Source organism: Pongo pygmaeus, chromosome 11, assembly GCF_028885625.2.
Source record: "Pongo pygmaeus isolate AG05252 chromosome 11, NHGRI_mPonPyg2-v2.0_pri, whole genome shotgun sequence".
NCBI lineage: Eukaryota > Metazoa > Chordata > Mammalia > Primates > Hominidae > Pongo > Pongo pygmaeus.
The window spans coordinates 114,143,078-114,170,786 of record NC_072384.2 but is presented as its reverse complement, the minus strand read 5'-3'; the positions used below and the strand labels follow the sequence as shown (position 1 = coordinate 114,170,786).

The 27,709-nt window shown below is 36.9% G+C and overlaps 1 protein-coding gene and 1 long non-coding RNA gene across 5 annotated transcripts in view; one reads left to right on the top strand and one right to left on the bottom strand.

Moving 5' to 3' along the window:
- The window catches only part of SPAG16 (sperm associated antigen 16), a 1,161,609-nt gene that overhangs the window by 678,227 nt on the left and 455,673 nt on the right, over positions 1-27,709 (bottom strand). The gene's annotated exons all lie outside the window — the stretch shown is intronic.
- LOC129031788 (uncharacterized) lies at positions 544-26,789 on the top strand. The gene is made up of 3 exons (XR_008501127.1): positions 544-627; positions 24,454-24,573; positions 24,703-26,789. It is a non-coding gene; the product is annotated as an uncharacterized LOC129031788 (long non-coding RNA).

The following is a 27,709-nucleotide window of genomic DNA, read 5'->3' as shown; positions in this document are numbered from 1 at the left end:
AAAATAACAAAACCCAGAAAAATTTAAAAACGATTGTTTCTAGCTACGGCAATTTGGAGTGGGAGTAGTGGGGCCAATAAACTGCTACCTTTAATTATAGGATCACCTTTACCTTTTCGGTTTACTTTACAGTTTTGATTTAATTTGTTATGAATTGTTTCCAACTTGGTTTTGTGGTCTCTCTCAAGAGTGGCCATAAGCTCCAGCCCTGTTCTGACCTGGAAAGTAAAAAAACTGGGCCTGGGAGTCTGTAGCATGCCTTTTTTGGGCTATTTCTTTATCCTGATGACGGCCTAATGCCTGAGTATCTCACTGTGACCAGGTCGTCCTTTCACAGGAAACTTGTTTATACAGCAGACACCCTTGTGGCTTTTGTCTGAATCTGTATTCAGTTTATTCTTGTCAAGACAGCCACTATCCAAAAGAGCTCTGGCTGAATATAAGGTTAAGTTCAGGTGCGCGTGTGTGTCAGGGGAGACACAATGAGGAAGTGAAGCCACAATGCAGAAAACAGAAGATATTTATTACTCACAGATTCCAGAGAGGTTGGGGTGACAACAGGAGGCCGACAGTAAGACTGGAGGTGGCAGGGAGCTCACCCAGTGAGCAGGAAACGATGGAGAGAAGGTGGGTGGCTACACCATTATTAAGGCCTATGAGTGTTACCACTTATGCTTTCCCTCAGAGGTTGTGGATTAGCTGATTTAAAGAAAACACGTGTGAAGAGAGACCTTATTTACATAATTCTAATATTGAACACTAGGCTTTCTCGTGATTAGCAGCTGTGGGGTATGTTGAGTTTAGGGTCAGTGGGATGAGGAACAAGCGGGCTATATTGCAAGCAACCACACATGGAGGAGAAATTTTAACTAGGTTATGACCCGGTTTTAAATAACTATATCAGCCCTAAAAATAAATGTGGAGGCAGCAACTATAGTAAATAAAATTTATAACATTTACCATTTAAGTACATTTTCTTTAGTAAAAAAAATTAACAATTGAAGTAAATAAAATTTAAAATATATTATTGTTCATTATATCAATTAAATGCACAGACCAACTATATTTTTGTAGTATAAACATAAAAAATGCATTATGAAATTTTAAATAACTTTCTGAATCATATTGAAGGCTGAAAACAGACTTTAAATTGCATTTAACAAAACAACTGTGAGGGTCACAGAACTAGATGACCCAAGGAGTTAATGTATCATCTGTGGTCTAGAAGCTGGCCATGATTAGGAAGCTGTTATGATGAGGATGCAACCCATATCAAGGGAAGCATTATTCTGGTAAGACACTCTACAGATATCAGATAATTCTATCAGGTGTCTGCCAGCAGAAAAACCTTAGAAACACAGCCTAGACTCCTTTCGACCTTCCAAATTTTACTCAAGTGCATCTAATTGGCAGAACCCAAATTATGAACAGAACTCAAGCTTCAAGTGGTCCTAGGAAACAGCCTGTGCAGCACAAAAGGTTGAATAGAGACAGGTGAGGAAGTGACTCAATTCACCATCCACTATTACCAACGCCTAAATAAAGGAACATGAATTTTTAATCGATTGGAATTTACCAACAAGAGAACCTACCATCAAAGAGAATACAATACTTGTAAAATCATCAGTAAAAACTATATTGTAATAAAATATTATTTTAATTTTGGACAAATAGCTTTCTATAATAAAAATTCATATATTCCATTTCATTCATTTATAAAAGTCACAGCAGGTAACATAAAGGTATGCTTTAATTTCTTCATTTGAAATTGTGATACATATTTCGATTTAACTATTGTCATTTTACGCTGTTGCATGTAATATTGAAATTGAAGTTAAATTGTCTCTTTGAATGCAGGCAGCTGGCATTACTAATCTTGTTAAGGCAAATATGTGCTTGCATAACTGTAGCAATGTTAATCTTTACAAATACTTTGTATAGTGCTTTCTGTGTTTACCACCTTAACAACTCAGGTTTCTTGGAGTACTTGTCCTGCAAAGTAAAAATTAATTTTTATTTTGATGCCTATTAGTCGACAGTTATTATTTCCAGGATACAATAAGTACTCCACTTGGCTTACTGTAAATACACAAAATATTGAATAATGTTGGGCCTCAGGATACAATGCAACAGGGCTAGATAGGTTTAGGTGTGGAAAACAAGATTAAAAGTACCTCAACCAGGGTTTTACTGATAATAAGTCATGGATTCTGCTACAAAATAAAACACATTTATTGAGTGTCTACATAGGCTCTTATAGTGTAAGGCATATTAAAAACAGGTGAACTTAGGGAAAGAATTGGTCAAGAGAAAACTCAGTCTTTAAAATAAATTTATAGCCTAAGTAAAGAAATGACAAAAAGGAAAGAAGGAGAACAAAATAAAATCAAACTTATAAAAAGAATATCTAGGTAAGATTCAATAAACTAGGATATTTTCACTAAAAATTATAGCTAAATAGCCAAGATCTTTAGCTTAAGCAGTTTAAATCTAATAAGTTTGTTTTATTTAAATCTATAGTATGCAACGTATTCTCATTTCAAGTGAAGAACCATAAACTGATACTAGACACTAGTTCAGCCATATGGAGGACAGAGATTTAACGTAGCTTTTCTCTGGGTGCTATCAGGACCATCAGTTATCTGCCCTTGTCATGTCATCCTTACAGGATCCTGAAGCTTCTAATCTACCCCACCTAGCACAGATTCACAGGTCAGGGATAGGAAAGCTTGTTTGGATAACTGATAATGAAATCATCAAATTTCATTTATGCTGCCAGGATATGTTAACTGGGAGAATACAGAAAAATATAAAATGGCCATTAAATACAATTATATAAATAGATTTATATTAAATATAAATGACCATTAAACATCAATATAAATATAATAGCAAAAGAAGAAAAAGTAGAAAATAAATGGGAGCAAATAAAGTTTTTCTGAGTGTTTTTTGTTTTGTTTTGTTTTTGTTTCTGTTTTTGTTTTTTTGAGACAGAGTCTCACTCTGTCACCCAGGCTGTAGTACAGTGGTGCGATCTCGGCTCACTGCAACCTCCGCCTCCCGGGTTCAAGCGATGCTCCTGCCTCAGCCTCCTGAGCAGCTGGGACTACAGGCGCCCACCACCATGCCCAGCTAACTTTTGTATTTTTAATAGAGACAGGATTTCACCTTGTTGGCCAGGATGGTCTCGATCTCCCGACCTCGTGATCCCCCTGCCTAGGCCTCTCAAAGTGCTAGGATTACAGACGTGTGCCACCACGCCCCGCCCTGAGAGGCTTTTTAACAGGTAAAGAATGAGGCAAATGAAAGTATTTTTTCACACAGAAAAAAACTAAAACACTGTTGTTTTTTACTTGAGCCCTAAGAAATTTTCTATTTATATTACATATCTAAAAAAGAATTAAATTGATCATCTAGGTGTTAGTAATTATATCACATGTATTGATTTCTGAATATGGGAAATTATACAAGATTATGTATAATAGTCGTTACGCTTACTTTCAGATTTCCTTTCTTATTTATATTATATGTTAATGAATGATATACATAAAAACAAACACAGTAAACATATCCAATTAATAACTTTCAGTAGCATGAGCTATTTTTACATATTCTAATAACATTTTACAAAGAACTAATGAAATAAACCTTATTAATTATTTCTTCATTTTTTTCAACTTAACGAAAAGAGAAGATATAGACTTAAGAAGGAAAAGAACATAAACTTTTAATGCAAATTTACTTATATCTTTTTAAAGAAATGTATATACTCCCATTTGTGTTTTATCTGAAAGAATATGAACAAATGTTCATTCCAGTTCTATGTATTAAGCATACCTGAATAAACATGCTTCTGAAACATGCACAATGAAATATTTTTTCATTTAGGAATATGTTCCTTTTAAAAGTATTTCATAAAATATTCTTGAGGAAAACAACTCTATTTTTTGTAACCTGAAATTCATGAACTATGCTGTAACAACTCTATCTCTATTTTTTGTAACCTGAAATTCATAAACTGTGCTGTAAGTTTATAATGGATACTGGAAGAAAAAAAGAATGGATACATTTTTAAATAATCCAAAAGGATTAAGGCAATAACTTTTTTAAAGACAAGGTATTATTAACAATAATCTTCCAACTTGAATAAATTAATTGCTATAGAACCCTGAGTTTTATATGGAAAGCAAAGGTGAAAGTTCAGCTGTCTCAATAGCATCCATCTGAATGACAGAATATGTTTTGTTGTGGCAAGACTTTTGATCATCAGATGAACTGATTCAAACGTTACAGACAAATAAATGATCTTTCTACTAAACCATAGTTATGTATCCCTGAAAGACGGTGATGTATTCTGAGATGATATCCTTCTTCGAACATCGAGTGTACTTATACAAACTTAGATAGCAGGGCCTACCCCACACCTAGGCTATATGGTCTAGCCTGTTGCTCCTAGCCTACAAACCTGTATAGCATGTTACCATACCGAATATTGTAGCGATTGTAACATAATGGTAAGTATTTGTGTATCTGAACACAGAAAATCTGTGCAAAAAATACAGTATAAAGATAAGAATGGTATACCCATATTGAGCACTTACTATGAATGGTGCCTAGAGGACTGCAATTTGATCTAGGGAAGAAAGTGAGTGAGTGGCGAGTAAATGTGAAGGCCTAGGACACTAGTGTACATTACTACCAACTTTATAAACACTGTACACTTAGGCTACTCTACATTTATAAAAAATATTTTACTAAGTCATAAATTAACCTTAGCTTTCTATATTTTTACTTCATAAATTTTTTAAAAACTATTTTGTTCTTTTGAAATAACACAGGTTAAGACACAAACATGTACAGCTATACAGAATATTTTCTTTATAGAATTCTTTTATAAGACTTTTTGTATTTTTAAAAATTGTTATCTTTTACTTCTTGAACTTTTTCGTTAAAAGCTAAGACACAAGCACATACTTAGCCTAGGCCTACACGAGGTCAAGGTCATCAATATCACTGTCTTCTACATCCACATCTTGTCCCCCTGGAAGGTCTTTGGGGGCAATAACATGCATGGGGCTGTTATCTCCTTTTATTACAATACCTTCTTATGGAATACTTCTTAAAGGACCTGACACTGATTTACAGTTCACTTTTTTTTTAATAAGTAGAAGGAGTACACTCTAAAATAATGATGAAAAGTACAGTAAATACATAAACCAGGAACAGTCATCTATTATCACTATCAGGTATTACGTATTGTACACAATCATATGTGCTATACTTTTTCTTTTCTTCTTTTTTTGAAATGGAGTCTTGCTCTGTCGCCCAGGCTGGAGTGCAGTGGTGCGATCTTGGCTCACTGCAACTTCTGCCTCCTGGGTTCAAGTGATTCTCCTGCTTCAGCCACCCGAGTAACTGGGACTACAGGCACGCACCACCATGCCCAGCTAATTTTTGTATTTTTGGTAGAGACAGGGTTTTTGCCATATTGGCCAGGCTGGTCTCGAACTCCTGACCTCAGGTGATCTGCCTGCCTCAGCCTCCCAAAGTGCTGGGATTACAGGCATGAGCCACCGCACCCGGCCTATGCTAACTTTTATATAACTGGCGGTGCAGTAGGTTTATTTACATAAGCATCACCACAACCACAGAGTATTGCCTTGCACTAACATCATAATGGCTACAGTGTCACTAGGTGATAGGAATTTGTCAGCTCTGTTATAATCTTATGGGACACTATAGTATATGTGGTTCATCATTGACCAAAATGAGTTAAGTGGCATAAGACTGGATTAACATAGTTTTTCAGAGAGTATTACTGTCAGTAATTGCAGAACTCTGCAACTTCAGGCAGCTTTAGATGGATGGCACTTAAATAAAAGACAATATTCCAAAAGCCTGCAGTGGCTTAATGGATAAAGTATGATGAAAAATACATATTTTGTTTCAAGTAATATCTATGTGTCTATGACAAAAAATATGCCAGGGGTCAGAATTTCAGTAAATCTGTTTCCCTGCATCTGATGTCCACAAGTCAAAGCATCTTAAACAATGAGGAACTTAGTCAATTAAATGTTGATCATTCATTTCAGCCAGGAAAGATCTGTAATTCTGATCTTAGCATCACGGCATGAAGGAATTGTATGAGAAATCAAGACATAAAGAGATCAAACCTACCACCTTTCTTAAGTTAAACATGAACAATAGAAAAATCTGTGTTAAAAGTGTACCATCAAATTTTATGTACTCAGTTTACCATTTCAAATAAACCCTTTTATTATTCCATTCTAGTGTTTAAGGTCAAGAAGTGATTTTTCAAAATCAAACCGATGTCCCTTTTTAAAGTTGATTATTATAAGATATTTTTATAATTATGGCATTTGAATAAAGCACCATATACTAAAGACATACCAATAAGGAAGTGAAACATGTAGGCAAAATTCAAAGCTATTTTTAAATATAACAATTTTGGAAAATGAAGATGATACTATTTTTCTTAAAAGTATGAATATATCTATAACTTAAATATAAAATCATGATATTTAATAAGTATGAAATAGTTGGGCCAGGTGCAGTGGCTCACGCCTGTAATCTCAGCACTTTGGGAGGTCGAGGTGGGTGGATCACCTGAGGTCAGGAGTTCAAGACCAGCCTAGTCAACACGGTGAAACCCCGTCTCTACTAAATATACAAAAATTAGCCAGGCATGGTGGCAGGCACCTGTAATCCCAGCTACTCGGGAGGCTGAGGCAGCAGAATTGCTTGAACCCGGGAGGCAGAGGTTGCAGTGAGCCAAGATCATTCCATTGTGCTCCAGCCTGGGCAACAAGAACAAAACTTCATCTCAAAAGAAAAAAAAGAAATAGTTATATATTTAAAATATGAATGTATCAGAAATAGATCAAATTAATTTATATAGTATAGATAGTTTTTTAAAATCATAGACATCTGCATTTAATTAATTGCATTGTATAACTGGTTAACTTTTCAGAAAAAAAGAAAAAGCTAATTCACAAAAACTAAACTCCTGATGAATTAAAAAATAGAAGTTAAAAAAGTGAAACGATAATAGTTTTAGAAAAGTTGTATAGGTGAATTTATGTTTGATCTTCAAATGAAGAAAAATCAATGTCATACAATACCCAAAATCCATAAATGAGTATAAAACTTTAAAAATAGGCAAAATGGGATTAAAAGTAAACATGTATTTTTGTTTGAAAATCTATGAATGCCAGAATTTTATTACAGATGTTCTTGTGAGTCACCAGAAATGCTAATATGGAAGCAGTAAAGGTGTATCTAATGGCACCTTATATGTATGGTATTTAAACCACCATATGCTAAACTATATATCCAGTTGCAGCGTGAAATGAATTAGATTCAAATCACATAGTTATCAGTCTTTTTCCTTCTCTCTCAAAGTCTTCCTCCATCCCTTAATTATTAACCACTTCTCCCAGTGTTTTATTATTAAACAGTTCCTAATACTTCCCATTGATTTAAAATCATTATTTGTAGAGAACAATGACACAAAGATACTATGGATGATTCCATTGTCAGATGGAGTCTCTAGCTGAAAAGTATTAAAAACAAGGTAATGATAATATATTATTTTGTGATTACATGTATAAATATCTCACTAAAGACCTGACAAAAAAAAGAGTAAAGACAGAATTTCTTATTCTTAGATAACTGCCAAGCTTGGAGAGCTCAAGCTTCCATGATCACAGACAGATAACCTGGGCAGGAAGCTTGGGATGACTGTGGGGTGGTAAGAGAGAAATAAAGTAAAATCCAGTTTCCAGCCAACATGGAAAATCAAGGAGGAGATTCTCAATTATATAACTGTATCCTCAGAGGGCACATGCGACCCAGAAATATGTGCACCTACTTCATTGACAACCCAAGGAAGCTGAAAAAAAGAAAAAGCTGCTTTGGTTCAGAGCTGTCCAAATATTAATCCATATCAACTGAGCAGACAAAACATCCTCCAACCTCCATAAACTACTCTCAGATAGGGAGTGCTCTGGGAGGCACCAAAGTAAATCCTCCGAAGGAATAAATACACCTTCATTCTAGCCTCAAATATTCCTACAGATAATTTCCCAAGGAAAAAGAGATGCTCACAGTAAAATATAACTAAGCATGCAAGAAGCAAGGTACCACGAAGCAGAAAAAGCAGGAATAAGAATCAGCAGAAGCAGAAATGAAAAATCTAAAAAAGGAAGTTAAAATACATGAAGAACAGATTGAGTTCTAACACATTTAAAGTTTAAAAGGAGAACAGTGGGAAAATGGAAAAGAGACAAGTATTTGAAGATGCTATGGCTGAGCATTTTCTAGAAGTGATAGAAGACAATCCATGGCTTCAAGAGATCTAATAAACCCAAAAACAAGTTAATTAAAAAAGAAATGCGCAACAAATACAACACTGTGAAAATGAAGAGTATAGAATATGAAAAGAAGTTTTTAATAGTAGCCCGAGAAGACAAATTTACCACAAAGGAGGGACAGTTTGGCTGACAGCAGACTGCTCAACAGCAATAATGGAAGTCAGATGTCAGAGAATTAATATCTTAAATGTCTTAATATTAAATAATAAAAGCATTTCTGTATGCTGAAAAACACTTTTTAGAATGAAACAAGATATTTCTAGGGAAAAAATGAGGGAGCACATCAGCAAATCTTCACAAAGGGAACATAAAAGATATACTTTGGATAGAAGGAAGTTGATCTCAGGATAGAGTAAGACATGTAAGAATAAATTCATTCTTTCACTCAATAAATATATAATTAGTGCTTCCTATAGGGGCCAGGCATTGTTCTAAGCACTAGGAAAAAATCCATGAATGTCAGTGTATACAGAACATACATTTTAGTTGGAAGAGGAGATACAATAAACGCTAAAATAATTTTTTAAAAAACAACAATACAGCCGGGCGCGGTGGCTCACGCCTGTAATCTCAGCACTTTGGGAGGCTGAGGTGGGTGGATCACGAGGTCAGGAGATCGAGATCATCCTGGCTAACACAGTGAAACCCCATCTCTACTAAAAATACAAAAAATTAGCCGGGTGTGGTGGCGGGCGCCTGTAGTCCCAGCTACTTGGGAGGCTGAGGCAGGAGAATGGCGTGAACCTGGGAGGCGGAGCTTGCAGTGAGCCGAGATCGCACCACTGGACTCCAGCCTGGGCGACAGAGCGAGACTCCGTCTCAAAAAAACAACAATACAACATGTTACATACTGGCAAATATTGTAGAATTAAGAAATAAGCGGCCGGGCACGGTGGCTCACGCCTGTAATCCCAGCTACTCGGGATTACTTATAAGGCCGAGACGGGCGGATCACCTGAGGTCAGGGGTTCAGGACCAGCCTGGCCAACATGGTGAAACGCTGTCTGTACTAAAAAATACAAAAATTAGCCGGGCGTGGTGGCGGGAGCCTGTAATCCCAGCTACTCGTGAAGCTGAGACGAGAATTGCTTGAACCCGGGAGACGGAGGTTGCAGTGAGCCGAGATTGCGCCACTGCACTCCAGCCTGGGCGACAAGAGCAAAACTCCATCTCAAAAAAAAATAAAAATAAAAATAAGCAATAAGCAAAATAAGAGAGGGATCAAGAGTGTACATGTAGAGGTATTTACAATTTTATGTGAGGTGATCAGTGGATGTGGTAAATACGTGAGTAAATTTATAAACTAGTAATTGAACAGAACAATAAGATAATGTCGTTAGTATCATAACAGAATGAAATTAAAATATACAATAGTAACATGTCAGTCAGAAGAGGTGCAAATGGACTATACTAATGTCCTTGTATTCTTGAAAGGGAAGACAAATGAATTTATTAATATTCAACTATAAGTATATAAGACAGAATCTGTACTCTCTCCAAAATTAGTAAACAATCTGTAAGTTCCAAAATTCTTAGGGAAAAAATTTAGTTGAAAATGCTTTTGTAATAAAAAGGAAACCAAGAAAAGAGAGTAAAAAAAATACTAAACACAGAACAGCAAGTACAAAACCAGATGGCAGATTTAAACCCAAACACATTGGTATTACATGAACTATAAATTGATTTAATGCTCCAATTAAAAACAAATGAGAACTAGATTAAAAAACCAAAACTATAAGCCACTTACAAAAGACTTCTACAACACAATTACACAGAAAGGTTGAAAAAAGAATGAAAAATAATAACCATGCACATATGAAGCCAAAGAAACCTAGTGTAACTCTACAAATATTAGACAAGAGAGTTCAAGGAAAAAAGAGAACAACTCAAAATGATACATGTTTAATTCAACAGGTAGATATAATAATTGCAAATCCAATTTGAGTTAATAATATAATCTCTAAATTTATAAAGCTGAATTTACAATATACCTATCAAGCTATTTGGCACATATATAAAATGACTAATGTAATGTTTAGTCATTGTAAAATCCCTAAGATTTTACACTGCAATAAAAATGGCCTTCTTGGAAACCTTCAATTTTAGTTTGCTTTGAATTATTTTTTAAAATCTGAAATCAACATTATAATCGCTGCTTTATTTTATCTGTACTTGATTAATATAACTTTGACTAACCTTTAATTTATCATCTCTGTGTATCATTTTATTTTGGTCAACAGTTTACTTTTTTTCCTTAGTCTTTCAACAGGTAAGGTTAACTCATTTACAATTATGATCCTAACAGATATTTACTTCTGGTTTTTGAAGGCAATGGAGCATACTCAGACTTGGGGAGATGGAGAATACTAATTGGACTTAATTCAAGTTCCAGCATATAGGAGTCAGCATATCACCCAATCTGTCTGTCCTTAACTTCCTTTATTTTTGAAATGGAAATAATAACAATAATGTATTATTAAATATACATATAAAATGTTTAAAGTGGTGCCTGCAGACATGCGCTTAACTAGTATTTTTTATTTTATTCAGGTTTTTATCATATATTCTTACTTTACCCTTACCTTTAATAAAGATTAATAAACTTTCTCCTTAAGAAACATTTATTATATTTTAATTTCTTTTAGTTGTCACATTAACTAAAGTTATGAGGCATTAAATTAATAGTTGAATAACTTAATGCTCAGTACCTGCTGTTTTAGCCCTAAAATTCCCCAAACTTTTAAAACTCACACTATGGCATGATATATTTTAAGGAAACATAGGTTGAAAGAAAAGTTAATTTCTGTTTTAATCTGTTTGAAAGTGTTTTCTATTGCCTCAGCAGTCACTGATGGGGATGGTTAGAATGCTGTCAATAAATGATAGTGAAATGGGTTCCAAGTGATTGGTCTTTGCTTTGTCCATAGCCCAGCTTCACCTTCCTGTCCCATCTTTACCCCACACTCTTGGGTGTTCAGCCAACAGTTACCCTTTCTCTTCCTCTTACTGACTTTGCCACAGCCTCTCACTGAGGAAGTTAGTAAGTTACCCTTGTTATTTTCACTTTACACAGTGTATATGCCCTATAACTAGTAGAAGTCTGTGGCATATGACGCCTTGCTGATACGGGACTACCCCCTGGAGTTTATTCATTTGCTCATTTCAGTAAGCATGATGAGAGGGAGGCAAATGATGACGGCCTGAACTACAATGCAATCTACCAGAAGACTTAAAATTGACTTCTTAAAAGAAAACGTGGCCCTCTTTACAGGCAGAGCCTTCACTCACCTCTTTTTGGTAGTGAGCAGCTGTTCCTTTCTGGTCCACTCCCATTTCATAAGATATCAACCTTTCACATTTCATAAGACACCAACCTTTCTTTACAGTTTGTTACAGAAACTTCACTCAACTAATGAAGTGTCTACCTCAGATTTTATATTCCTGGAGTCATATGTTTAAACCTCAGAATAGAGATTATATTGATTATTTTACCACTCTTAGCTCTAATTTAGGAGAAATTACTAAAAATAATTTGTAATTATAAATTATCTTACAGCTACATCTCTGATGTCACATGATATTAAATTTAACTTCATTTTTAGGTATATATGTAATGTGTAATGTAATATGATTTTTCAGTCTAAGGAAAGGAGTCATTTTATAAAATCTTTATTCTTAAGAATAAAGGGACAAAATAAATATTGGCTTTCCAAAAGAATTCAGAGTATTGTTGCCCTAAAAACTAAGTGCTTCCAAATGTATTTGAAATTCAAATATATTAATACAAGTTATATTTATATTTAATTTTTCAAAGGATATGTAGAGATTTTGGCCAGGCACAGTGGCTCACGCTTTTGGTCCCAGCACTTTGGGAGGTCGAGGCAGGCAGATAGCCTGAGGTCAGGAGTTTGAGACCAACCTGGCCAACATGGTGAAACCCCACCTCTACTAAAAACACAAAAATTAGCCAGCCATGGTGGCCCATGCCTGTGGTCCCAGCTACTCGGGAGGCTGAGGCAGGAGAATCACTTGAACCTGGGAGGCAGAGGTTGCAGTGAGCCGAGATGCCACCACTGTGCTCCAGCCTGGGCGACAAAGCAAGACTCCGTCTCAGGAGGAAAAAAAAAAAAAAGAAAAAGCAGAGATTTTAAATTAGGGAATATTGTAATTTAGTGTCAAAACAAATTTTACCATAAATGATATGCTGAACTATGCTCCACTAAATAAGTATGTCTAGATTAAGAGTTTATTTTTAAAGAATTCATGATAAACTTGTGGATATCTAAGCACTTTTGGCGGAGGAGCCAAGATGGCCGAATAGGAACAGCTCCGGTCTACAGCTCCCAGCGCGAGCAACGCAGAAGACGGGTGATTTCTGTATTTCCATCTGAGGTACCCTGTTCATCTCACTAGGGAGTGCCAGACAGTGGGCGCAGGTCAGTGGGTGAGTGCACCGTGCGCCAGCCGAAGCAGGGGCGAGGCATTGCCTCACTCGGGAAGCGCAAGGGGTCAGGGAGTTCCCTTTTCAGGGGTGACAGACGGCACCTGGAAAATCGGGCCACTCCCACCCGAATACTGTGCTTTTCCGACGGGCTTAGGAAACGGTGCCCCAGGAGAGTATAGCCCGCACCTGGCTCAGAGGGTCCTACGCACACGGAGTCTCGCTGATTGCTAGCACAGCAGTCTGAGATCAAACAGCAAGTCGGCAGCGAGGCTGGGGGAGGGGCGCCCGCCATTGCCCAGGCTCGCTTAGGTAAACAAAGCAGCCAGGAAGCTTGAACTGGGTGGGGCCCACCACAGCTCAAGGAGGCCTGCCTGCCTCTGTAGGCTCCACCTCTGGGGGCAGGGCACAGACAAACAAAAAGACAACAGTAACCTCTGCAGACTTAAATGTCCCTGTCTGAGAGCTTTGAGGAGAGCAGTGGTTCTCCCAGCACGCAGCTGGAGATCTGAGAACGGGCTGACTGCCTCCTCAAGTGGGTCCCTGACCCCTGACCCCCGAGCAGCCTAACTGGGAGGCACCCCCCAGCAGGGGCAGACTGACACCTCACACGGCCGGCCAGGTACTCCAACAGACCTGCAGCTGAGGGTCCTGTCTGTTAGAAGGAAAACTAACAGAAAGGACATCCACACCAAAAACCCATCTGTACATCACCATCATCAAAGACCAAAAGTAGATAAAACCACAAAGATGGGGAAAAAACAGAGCAGAAAAACTGGAAACTCTAAAAAGCAGAGTACCTCTCCTCCTCCAAAGGAACGCAGTTCCTCACCAGCAACGGAACAAAGCTAGACGGAGAATGACTTCGACGAGCTGAGAGAAGAAGGCTTCAGACGATCAAATTACTCCGAGCTACGGGAGGATATTCAAACCAAAGGCAAAGAAGTTGAAAACTTTGAAAAAAATTTAGAAGAATGTATAACTAGAATAACCAACACAGAGAAGTGCTTAAAGGAGCTGATGGAGCTGAAAACCAAGGCTCGAGAACTACGTGAAGAATGCAGAAGCCTCAGGAGCCGATGTGATCAAATGGAAGAAAGGGTATCAGCCCTGGAAGATGAAATGAATGAAATGAAGCAAGAAGGGAAATTTAGAGAAAAAAGAATAAAAAGAAATGAGCAAAGCCTCCAAGAAATGTGGGACTATGTGAAAAGACCAAATCTACGTCTGATTGGTGTACCTGAAAGTGACGGGGAGAATGAAAACAAGCTGGAAAACACTCTGCAGGATATTATCCAGGAGAACTTCCCCAATCTAGCAAGGCAGGCCAACATTCAGATTCAGGAAATACAGAGAACGCCACAAAGATACTCCTCGAGAAGAGCAACTCCAAGACACATAATTGTCAGAGTCACCAAAGTTGAAATGAAGGAAAAAATGTTAAGGGCAGCCAGAGAGAAAGGTCGGGTTACCATCAAAGGGAAGCCCATCAGACTAACAGCAGATCTCTCGGCAGAAACCCTACAAGCCAGAAGAGAGTGGGGGCCAATATTCAACATTCTTAAAGAAAAGAATTTTCAACCCAGAATTTCATATCCAGCCAAACTAAGCTTCAGAAGTGAAGGAGAAATAAAATACTTTACAGACAAGCAAATGCTGAGAGATTTTGTCACCACCAGGCCTGCCCTAAAAGAGCTCCTGAAGGAAGCACTAAACATGGAAAGGCACAACCGGTACCAGCCACTGCAAAATCATACCGAAATGTAAAGACCATCGAGACTAGGAAGAGACTGCATCAACTAACGAGCAAAATGACCAGCTAACATCATAATGACAGGATCAAATTCACACATAACAATATTAACTTTAAATGTAAATGGACTAAATGCTCCAATTAAAAGACACAGACTGGCAAATTGGATAAAGACTCAAGACCCAACAGTGTGCTGTATTCAGGAAACCCATCTCACGTGCAGAGACACACATAGGCTCACAATAAAAGGATGGAGGAAGATCTACCAAGCAAATGGAAAACAAAAAAAGGCAGGGGTTGCAATCCTAGTCTCTGATAAAACAGACTTTAAACCAACAAAGATCAAAAGAGACAAAGAAGGCCATTACATAATGGTAAAGGGATTAATTCAACAAGAAGAGCTAACTATCCTAAATATATATGCACCCAATATAGGAGCACCAAGATTCATAAAGCAAGTCCTGAGTGACCTACAAAGAGACTTGGACTCCCACACATTAATAATGGGAGACTTTAACACCCCACTGTCAACATTAGACAGATCAACGAGGCAGAAAGTCAACAAGGATACTCAGGAATTGAACTCAGCTCTGCACCAAGCGGACCTAATAGACATCTACAGAACTCTCCACCCCAAATCAACAGAATATACATTTTTTTCAGCACCACACCACACCTATTCCAAAATTGACCATATACTTGGAAGTAAAGCTCTCCTCAATAAATGTAAAAGAACAGAAATTATAACAAACTATCTCTCAGATCACAGTACAATCAAGCTAGAACTCAGGATTAAGAATCTCACTCAAAACCACTCAACTACGTGGAAACTGAACAACCTGCTCCTGAATGACTACTGGGTACATAATGAAATGAAGGCAGAAATAAAGATGTTCTTTGAAACCAACGAGAACCAAGACACAACATACCAGAATCTCTGGGATGCATTCAAAGCAGTGTGTAGAGGGAAATTTATAGCACTAAATGCCCACAAGAGAAAGCAGGAAAGATCCAAAATTGACACCCTAACATCACAATTAAAAGAACTAGAAAAGCAAGAGCAAACACATTCAAAAGCGAGCAGTAGGCAAGAAATAAATAAAATCAGAGCAGAACTGAAGGAAATAGAGACACAAAAAACCCTTCAAAAAATAAATGAATCCAGGAGCTGGTTTTTTGAAAGGATCAACAAAATTGATAGACCGCTAGCAAGATTAATAAAGAAAAAAAGAGAGAAGAATCAAATAGATGCAATAAAAAATGATAAAGGGGATATCACCACCGATCCCACAGAAATACAAACTACCATCAGAGAATATTACAAACACCTCTACGCAAATAAACTAGAAAATCTAGAAGAAATGGATAAATTCCTCAACACATACACCCTCCCAAGACTAAACCAGGAATAAGTTGAATCTCTGAATAGACCAATAACAGGAGCTGAAATTGTGGCAATAATCAATAACTTACCAACCAAAAAAAGTCCAGGACCAGATGGGTTCACAGCCGAATTCTACCAGAGGTACAAGGAGGAGCTGGTACCATTCCTTCTGAAACTATTCCAATCAATAGAAAAAGAGGGAATCCTCCCTAACTCATTTTATGAGGCCAGCATCATCCTGATACCAAAGCCTGGCAGAGACACAACAAAAAAAGAGAATTTTAGACCAATATCCTTGATGAACATTGATGCAAAAATCCTCAATAAAATACTGGCAAACAGAATCCAGCAGCACATCAAAAAGCTTATCCACCATGATCAAGTGGGCTTCATCCCTGGGATGCAAGGCTGGTTCCATATACGCAAATCAATAAATGTAATCCAGCATATAAACAGAACCAAAGACAAAAACCACATGATTATCTCAATAGATGCAGTAAAGGCCTTTGACAAAATTCAACAACCCTTCATGCTAAAAACTCTCAATAAATTAGGTATTGATGGGACGTATCTCAAAATAATAAGAGCTATTTATGACAAACCCACAGCCAATATCATACTGAATGGGCAAAAACTGGAAGCATTCCCTTTGAAAACTGGCACAAGACAGGGATGCCCTCTCTCACCACTTCTATTCAACATAGTGTTGGAAGTTCTGGCCAGGGCAATTAGGCAAGAGAAGGAAATCAAGGGTATTCAATTAGGAAAAGAGGAAGTCAAATTGTCCCTGTTTGCAGATGACATGATAGTATATCTAGAAAACCCCATTGTCTCAGCCCAAAATCTCCTTAAGCTGATAAGCAACTTCAGCAAAGTCTCAGGATACAAAATCAATGTACAAAAATCACAAGCATTCTTATACATCAATAACAGACAAACAGAGAGCCAAATCATGAATGAACTCCCATTCACAATTGCTTCAAAGAGAATAAAATACTTAGGAATCCAACTTACAAGGGATGTGAAGGACCTCTTCAAGGAGAACTACAAACCACTGCTCAAGGAAATAAAAGAGGATACAAACAAATGGAAGAACATTCCATGCTCATGGGTAGGAAGAATCAATATCATGAAAATGGCCATCCTTCCCAAGGTAATTTACAGATTCAATGCCATCCCCATCAAGTTACCAATGACTTTCTTCACAGAATTGGAAAAAACTACTTTAAAGTTCATATGGAACCAAAAAAGAGCCCGCATCACCAAGTCAATCCTAAGCCAAAAGAACAAAGCTGGAAGCATCACACTACCTGACTTCAAACTATACTACAAGGCTACAGTAACCAAAACAGCATGGTACTGGTACCAAAACAGAGATATAGATCAATGGAACAGAACAGAGCCGTCAGAAATAATGCCACATATCTACAACTATCTGATCTTTGACAAACCTGACAAAAACAAGCAATGGGGAAAGCATTCCCTATTTAATAAATGGTGCTGGGAAAACTGGCTAGCCATATGTAGAAAGCTGAAACTGGATCCCTTCCTTACACCTTATACAAAAATCAATTCAAGATGGATTAAAGACTTAAATGTTAGACCTAAAACCATAAAAACCCTAGAAGAAAACCTAGGCATTACCATTCAGGACATAGGCATGGGCAAGGACTTCACGTCTAAAACACCAAAAGCAATGGCAACAAAAGCCAAAATTGACAAATGGGATCTAATTAAACTAAAGAGCTTCTGCACAGCAAAGGAAACTACCATCAGAGTGAATAGGCAACCTACAAAATGGGAGAAAATTTTCGCAACCTACTCATCTGACAAAGGGCTAATATCCAGAATCTACAATGAACTCAAACAAATTTACAAGAAAAAAACAAACAACCCCATCAAAAAGTGGGCGAAGGACATGAACAGACACTGCTCAAAAGAAGACATTTATGCAGCCAAAAGACACATGAAAAAATGCTCACCATCACTGGCCATCAGAGAAATGCAAATCAAAACCACAATGAGATACCATCTCACACCAGTTAGAATGGCAATCATTAAAAAGTCAGGAAACAACAGGTGCTGGAGAGGATGTGGAGAAATAGGAACACTTTTACACTGTTGGTGGGACTGTAAACTAGTTCAACCCTTGTGGAAGTCAGTGTGGCAATTCCTCAGGGATCTAGAACTAGAAATTCCATTTGACCCAGCCATCCCATTACTGGGTATATACCCAAAGGACTATAAATCATGCTGCTATAAAGACACATGCACACGTATGTTTATTGCAGCATTATTCCCAATAGCAAAGACTTGGAACCAACCCAAACGTCCAACAATGATAGACTGGATTAAGAAAATGTGGCACATATACACCATGGAATACTATGCAGCCATAAAAAATGATGAGTTCATGTCCTTTGTAGGGACATGGATGAAACTGGAAATCATCATTCTCAGTAAACTATCGCAAGAACAAAAAACCAAACACCGCATATTCTCACTCATAGGTGGGAATTGAACAATGAGAACACATGGACACAGGAAGGGGAACATCACACTTTGGGGACTGTTGTGGGGTGGGGGGTGGGGGGGATAGCATTGGGAGATATACCTAATGCTAGATGACGAGTTGGTGGGTGTAGCGCACCAGCATGGCACATGTATACATATGTAACTTACCTGCATGTTGCGCACATGTACCATAGAGCCTAAAGTATAATAATAATAATAATAATAATAATAATAATAAAATAAAAATAAATAAATAAAGTGTATGGCAAAGGAAAAAAAAACAAAAAACAAAACAACTTGTGGATATCTATCTAAGTAAGGTAAAAACTAAATGAAACTTAGGGAAGACAGAACTTTTTAAAAGGTAACAGATGTGCATTTGATAATTTATTCAATTAATATTTACCCTGTAAATGAAATATTACTATGCAAAGAAACATTTTAATTCTGAATTAACTGTATAAAAGCAATGAAACCTACATTATAAAATAAGTAGTTATAAAATTAACCTGTGGAAGTACAAGTAATAGGGGGCCAAATTAACCAAACCACATTATCCTACTGAGGCTACATGGGAAATAAATAATTTGAAGTCAGAACTCTTCATGAACCATTTGTTATAAATTGCTACTAGGATAATAATAAGATGAGCAAATATTAGATGAGCAGATTGCCCAAATAAAACAAAAACTGACTTTTCTGTTATGAGCAGAAGATGATTGATTTTGCTATGTTAACAATCCCCAAATCACAGTTGTTTAAATAAAAGTAAGCAAAGACTTATTTCCTGTTTATCCTATATGCATATCAAGATCAATATGAGCAGAAGTCACTCTCTGTAACGTGGCTACTTGTGGCAGAAGAAAATGAGCTTGAGAATGTCATACTGGCAATGAAATCTGGCCAGAAGATATGTCTGTTCCAAACCCACTAGACAGAACCTGTCTTAAATTCCTATCTCCCCAAATGGAGCCCCTAAAAAGTACAATCCTACCATGTGTTAAAAAAAAAAACGGAGAGTTGGAAATAATTGGTGAACAGCATTATAACTGTCATATTCTTCATACGGTATATTTTTAACTATGCTAAACTGACAATAATAACAAAAATAATAAAATAATAGTAAACTAATATCAGAAAGCAATGATAATTTTTAATGTCTTACGGCACCTCTGTATTGATATAAGTTACAAGATATATATTTGCCATGACTTCTCATTTTTAAAATTTTATAGTGGTACTTCTCAACATTCAATTTTTCATATGCCAAGAATAGTAATGTAGCTACTGTTATGAAATAAATTAGTTTTATATCTTTAAAGGCATTATATTTTAAGGAATGTGGAAAATCTTTTACAGGTTTATCAGTCATCGCTTTCATATGCTCTATCTTCTGAATAACTGGTCATTAATCTCCTACCTTGCCTAATTTATGAATGAATGAAATTTTATCATAAGTATGTATGTTTAGGGAAAACACAGTATATATAGGGTAGGGTTCAGTACTATCTACAATTTCAGGCATCCACTGGGGATCTTGAAATGTATCCCCCATGTAAAGACGGACTACTATACTTAACTATATTGGCGCTACAAAATGTTCAATAATGAGATTTGAGAATGTAATCAATTTACAGTCAGTAAAATAACAACCTGCGCAATATGAATTATCTTGCACTGTAAGGCAATAAAACCAGGATATTATTTGAATGCTAAAGTTTTTAGAAAACTATACAGTTTTTAGAAAACTATAAAGTGTTTAGAAAGAGAAAAACTTAAAACTCCAATGAAGAGAAACACTTAAGAAATTCAATGAATGAATGAGTGATAATTATGGCTTAAAAGAAGAGCAGAATTTTAAAAAAATATTGATAGATAGCAACTGTAGACAGAAAAAGAGACACAATTGAGGCAAAATGTCATGCTGACAAAAATCGAAAATAACTTCTCAACCTACATTTACTAATGTTAAGAAGAAAGTATACATGTAAGAAAAAGTAATGAGAGGCCAGGCGCGGTGGCTCATGCCTGTAATCCCAGCACTTTGGGAGGCCGAGGCGGGCTGATCACAAGGTCAGGAGATCGAGACCATCCTGGCTAACACGATGAAACCCCTTCTCTACTAAAAATACAAAAAAATTAGCCGGGCGTGGTGGCGGGCGCCTATAGTCCCAGCTAGTCGGGAGGCTGAGGCAGGAGAATGGCGTGAACCTGGGAGGTGGAGCTTGCAGTGAGCCGAGATCGCGCCACTGCACTCCAGCCTGGGTGACAGACCGAGACTCCGTCTCAAAAAAAAAAAAAAGAAAAAGTAATGAGAAAAAAAGTTGGTACTAAACAGTTAAATGTGACCAATTATACAACAGCATAGAGGATGTTTTGAAGCCATTAAAAGTGATAATTTTGAAGACTCCATAGAAATACAGAATTACATTAGCAAACAACAAAAAATATAAAGAGTAAAGTATGCTATAATTGCAAACATGTATGCACAAAGAAAATTGGAAGAAAGTGCAAACGTGAACAGAATAATGTGAAGGTGTAGATTCTCCTTTTTGCTGATATTCGTGAAGTTTTGTTGTATATCATAATTTTTTCTAGAACTGCAATCACAATTCATAGATTTTCTATAGAAATAAAAATTAATAAAAATAAATCAATAACCATCATCTTAGTGACATAGTGAATAAATCTGAAACTGATAAAATGTTGGCTGCCTTAATAGGGCTCCTAACATGAGTTAGTTGAAAAGATCAACAGCATTGGGCTGGGCATGGTGGCTGACGCCTGTAATCTCATCACTTTGGGGGGCCGAGGTGGGCAGATCACCTGAGGTCAGGAGTTCGAGACCAGCCTGGCTAACATGGTGAAACCTCGTTTCTACTAAAAATACAAAAAATTAGCCGGGCATAGTGGTGCACACCTGTAATCCCAGCTACTTGGGAGGCTGAGGCAGGAGAATCACTTGAACCCAGGAGGCAGAGGTTGCAGCAAGCGGAGATCTCGCCATTGCACTGCAGCTTGGGGAACAAAAGTGAAACTCCGTCTCAAAAAAAAAAAATTAACAGCATTTAAAAATATATGCACACATCAATAAGATTAATTACTATATGCTTGGAGAAATTTATTTCTTAATTTGGTATTAAGATCTCTATTTTTATTACCCCTGTGAAACACACTTCAGTTGTCATCTTATCAAAATCTGAACCTGTAATCCAAGCACTTTGGGAGGCCAAGGCAGGTGGATCACCTGAGGTCAGGAGTTTGAGACCAGCCTGGCCAACATGGCGAAACCCCATCTCTACCAAAAATACAAAAATTAGCCGGGTGTGATGGTGGGTGCCTGTAATCCCAGCTACTTGGGAGGCTGAAATGGCAGAATAACCTGGAAGGTGAAGTTTGCAGTGAGCTGAGATCACACCACTGCACTCCAGCCTGGGTGACAGAGTGAGACTCCACCCCAAAAAAAAGAAAAAAAAAAATCTGAACCTACAGCAATTAAGAACTCAAGAATTGATGTCATCATCATTATCTTTATTACGATAATCCCAAAACATTTTCTAAAATGATACAATTATTTATTCACTCTATTAAAGAAACCTTGAGTTATCATGGAAAACAGAATGAGAGTGCCTTTTAAAAAGCAAAAGTAACTAATTAAATTATTGAATAGAGTAAGCACAGTGAAATGAGAGGAAACAAATGGGTTTTAAATTTTTATTAAGCTGGATTAAAATCCTACCTCAGTGACATTGAGCAAATTCTTAATCTCTATAAATGTCAATTCTCTCATCTCCAGTCATCCTCATTAGGATAGTGGTGAGTATCTCCACCTGTCACTTCCCCCATCTGTATAATGACGGTATCTAAACTTACATTTTATTCCCCAACCATAATACTCAAAACATCCCAGTTACAGTGCTAGACAATTCTAGACATAATATGTCTTTCAAATAGTTTAATAATCTTCACAGTGCTATGAAATAACTGCCATGGCAGAGACTGACTAGCTGTTAATGAAATTCATCTCCTATCTTTCCTAAACACAGAGATGGAACATATTTCCCACCTATTCCCCTCTTTTACTTAAGTGTGGCAGTCATAGCTGGACCTAACTTCTGGTGAGTGGAACGTGGCTAAAACTAGTATGTATCACTTCCACACTGGCCCCTAAAGGCTCTTCATTATTTTGCAATTTTCCCTTATCTTGTCTTGACTAATGGCTGGATACCAACTCCCAGTGCAACCTGGGAAGCAATCTGAGCTCCAGTTGATCAATCGCACACATGGTGGAAGAAGCCAGCACCTGGACTAGAGCTAACCTGACACTCAGTAACATTCTGTTTGGAATTTACATTACTGAGAAATACTCTTCTATAGGATTTGAAACATCCTACATTTGGGGATTTTTGTTACAACTGTCAGTATTACTTTCACCAATTCGAGTGCTATTATTTTTATTTTAAATTGAGAAAATTGAGGAACTTTGAGTTTAATAAATAATTCACAATCACAAATCTGGTAAAGAGTTGCTCTAGAATACTAACCTAAATAATGTGACTCTAGAACCAGCACCTACATATTTAGTTTGGTGATTTATAAAAGATAACCATTATTATTAATCAAATAGGGCATGCATTCTCAACTAGGATAATAGCACGTCGAAGAGGTGAAAACTGGTTTATGGGGAAGGGGTAAATTAGGAGATATTACAGTGTTTTTGGACTTCTCAAGGGCTGCAGTACATAAGCAGATATAGAGTATATCTGCAATAGTAATAAAATTTTATGAGAGAGGGAGTAATTAGGAAAAAAAATATCTAGAAAGGCACCTTAGGGGACAATAATGAATAAAAGGTTGAGACCTACTGAAACAGGTGATGGAGATTAACATCATATGAAGTACAAAGCCATCATTTTATTTTATAACTACAGAATTTATTGGATATGCTACTTTTCAAAAGTTTAAAAATAATTCAAAAAAATAAATAGCATATTGTCTGGCTTATAATAAATGCCACTGAAAACTAAAGAAATTCATGTTCATACCAAAAGAAACATGTCCAAGTCTACATAAAATGAAAGAATGAGAAAGAAGAACCCACAGCATTCTCGTGTATTTGCATATAACCCCTTTATTACAACTTGGATAAAATTAGTTATTTAAAAGTTATTAAAAAGACACACCTTCAAAATACATTCCAATTCTAAAAAGTTGATTCTATAAATCTACTGCAAGCATATGATTTCTGATATTTTTTCAAAGAGCATGTCCATATTTAGCAGCATATTTTATAGTAAAAGTTTTATCTTATTTTGGAAGAAGGAAAAATACTTAATCTTTGTTCAGTTTATCTTTATTTTTTATAGTGACTATCAAGAAATGTCTCAATGCTTTTGTCTCTTGGTTTGGTGGGAAGAGGAGAATATTAGTTTTTCACTTCTAAAAACTGACACCCAATAGCTAAGAACTGAATTTAAGATGTTAGAATTGTGGGTAAATGGCAGTTTCCATCTAGCATTTATCTCTTTTCTTGCTGGGTCCTGCTCATGGCCAATTTCATTTTACAGTTCTTGCAATTCTTTCCTCCCATCACTCGATCAAGAATGAAAACTCTTAGGTAACCTAAATCATACCCAGGGGCATAAATGTACGCCACAAGAGTAGGCCTAAACTGGACTTTCCCCAGAATTTAGACAGAGAAGTGACAGATGTTATATTCACAGAGAATCACAGTGAGTCTCAGTGTGATGTGAACTTCTAAATCTAGTAAGTTTCAGGTTTAGTAACGGACTCCTTTCTTTCTCTAGAAACTCATTCCCAAAAAAAGGAATATAAAAGTGGCTATAAAACAGAATAAAGGACTTCTTGTTTTAACTCTAACATTCCAAGAGCTTGCAAGTTGCTCCATCCTTAAAATAAGAAAAAGTTGAACAAACTAAAAACCATGAACTTTTCTTGAACCTATCAGAGAACTGAAGTCACAAGGCAAACCATCACCCTTAAATCTGGAGACAAGAGAAACACAACAGAAGTCTCACCTGAAACAGAAGCCACTGGAACCATAAATTGATGAGGACACCACTAAATGGTAATGTTGATAAAGTACTGGAGGTTAAGTATGGACTAGCTTGGAAACTAACTAGAAACCAAAAACTAGAAAGTCTTGGAGGCCATAGTCTTGGGGAGGCCTTTACATTTTTGTTTTCTTTACTTTCAGAACCCTACGATGTTCTCAAGAAGACACACGCTAAAAAACAAACAAACAAAAAAAATCCCTTCATAACTCTGGCAGAAGAAATGAAGAAATAATCATTGTGAAATACACTCAGGTCTGTTCTCCAAGGAAAATCACTTTCCCCGACCTTTATCCCAACTGGAGGAAGAAAACTGTTCCCATTTCAACCCCTTCCAGCATTCCTGTCACAACAAAAAATGTGGAACCTACAGAATGAGAGAAAATTTCTGCAGTCTATCCATCTGACAAAGGTCTAATATTCAGCATCTATAAGGTACTTAAATTTACAAGAAAAAAAAACAACTCCATTAAAAAGTAGGTGAAGGACATGAACCCTTTACATGAACAGATATACCTGCAGCCAATAAACATGTGAAAAACAGCTCAACATCACTGATCATTACAGAAATGTAAATCAAAACCACAATGAGATACCATCTCACACCAGTCAGAATGGCTATTAGTAAAATGTCAAAAAACAATAGATGCTGGTGAGGTTGTGAGAAAAAGGAAAACTCTTACACTGTTGGTGGGAGTACAAATTAGTTCAATTAATCTGGAAGACAGTGTGGCAATTCCTCAAAGACCTAGGGGCAGAAATACTATTCAACCCAGCAATCCCATTACTGGCTCTATACACACAAGAATAGAAATTATCCTATTATAAAGACATGTGCAGACATATGTTCATTGCAGCACTATTCACAATAATAAAGACATGAACTCAACCTAAGTGCTTATCTTCAAGGAGAACTACAAACCACTGCTCAAAAAAAAAATCACAGATAACACAAGCAAATGGAAAAACATTATTCCATGCTCATGGATAGGGAGAATTGATATCACGAAAATGGCCATACTCCCCAAAACAATTTATAGATTCATTCAATGCTATCCCCATTAAACTACCACGACATTTTTCACAGAATTATAAAAAACTGTCTTAAAATTCATGTGGAAACAAAAAAAGCCTGAATAGCCAAGGCAATCATAAGCAAAAAGAACAAAGCTGGAAGCATCACACTACGCAATCTCAAACTGTACTATAGGGCTATAGTAACCAAAACAGGGCTACAGTAATCTAGGGTAATAGTGGATCTTTTGAGCAGTGGCTTGTTGTTCTCCTTGAAGACATCCCTCCTTCACTTTCTTTGTTACCTGTATTCCTGGGCATTTTTTTGCGGGGGCCATTGTGAATGGGAGTTCATTTGTGATTTGGCTGTCTGCTTGCCGAGATGGATGAACAGACACATTGACCAATGAAACAGAACAGAGAATCCAGAAATAAGACCACACACCTACAACCATCTGATCTTTAACAAGCCTGACAAAAACAAGCAATGGGAAAAGGATTCCCTATTTAATAATTGGTGCTGGGAAAACTGGCTAGCCATATGTAGAATATTGAAACTGGACCCCTTCCTTACACCATCAGCAAAAATCAACTCAAGATGGATAAAAGACTTAAATGTAAAACCCAAAACTATACAAACCCTAGAAGAAAATCTAGGCAATACCATTCAGAACATAGGCACAGGTAAAGATTTCATTACAAAAACATCAAAAGCAATTGCAACAAAAGCAAAAATTGACAAATCGAATCTAATTAAACTAAAGAGCTTCTGCATAGCAAAATAAACTACCAACAGAGTGAAAAGACAACCATCAAGAGTGGATAAAGAAAATGTGGTACATATATACCATGGAATACTATGCAGCCATAAAAAGGAATGAGATCATATCTTTTGCAGGGACATGGATGGAGCTGGAGGACATTATGCTTAGCAAACTAACACAGGAACAGAAAACCAGATACTGCATGTTCTTACTTATAAGTGGTAGCTAAATTACGAAAACACATGGACACATTGTGGGGAACAACACATACACTGGGACCTGTTAGAGGGCAGGGAGTGGGAAGAGTGAGAGAATCAGGAAGAAGAGCTAATGGAAGATGGGCTTAATACCTGGGTGACGGGATGATCTGTGCAGCAAACCACCATGGCACACATTTACCTATGTAACAAACCTGCACATCCTGCACATGTACCCCTGAACTTAAAAGTTGGAAAAGAAAAAAAAAAAAAAAAAACAGCTGAGCATGGTGGCTCATATCTGTAATCCCAGCACTTTGGGAGGCTAAGGTGGGTGGATCATCTGATGTCAGGAGTTCAAGACCCAGCCTGCCCAACATGGCAAAACCCCGTCTCTACTAAAAATACAAAAAAAATTAGCCGGGCGTGCTAGTGGGCGCCTGTAATCCTAGCTACTCAGGAGGCTGAGGCAGGAGAATCACTTGGACCTGGGAGGCAGAGGTTGCAGTGAGCTGAGATCACGCCACTATACTCCAGCCTGGGGGACAAGAGCAAAACTCCATCTCAAAAAAGAAAAAAGCTCAGATATAATGTAGATGTTGGAATTATCAGACAGGGAACTTAAATTAACTGTGTATAATATATTAAGGACTCAAGTGGAAAACTAGAAAACATGCAAAAATAGAAGGATAATGTAAGCAGAGAGATGAAAACTCTAAGAAACCATAAATAAAAATATAAAAATGTAATAGAAATGAAGAATGCCTTTGATGGACTTATTAGTAGTCTTGGCACAGCAAAGGAAAAAATCAGTGAGCCTAAAAATTGGTCATTAGAAACTTCCCAACCCGAAATGCAAAGTAACAAACAAGTAAAACAAACCAACAAAACAACACAACATTGAGGAGCTAAGGAACAATCAAAAGGTGTAACACATGCCTAATTGGAATACCAGAAGAAGAAGAGAGAACAGAGTAGGAGAACATTGGAAGAAATAATGGCTAGAACTTACCCCAAATTAATGACAAACACTAAACCAAATATTCAGGAAGCTCAGAGAACACAAAGTAGGAGAACTACATCATATTTAAACTTTAGAAAACCAAAGACAGAAAAATATTTGAAAGAACCCATAGGGGAAATAATGCCTTATCTATGGAGAAACGATAATAAGA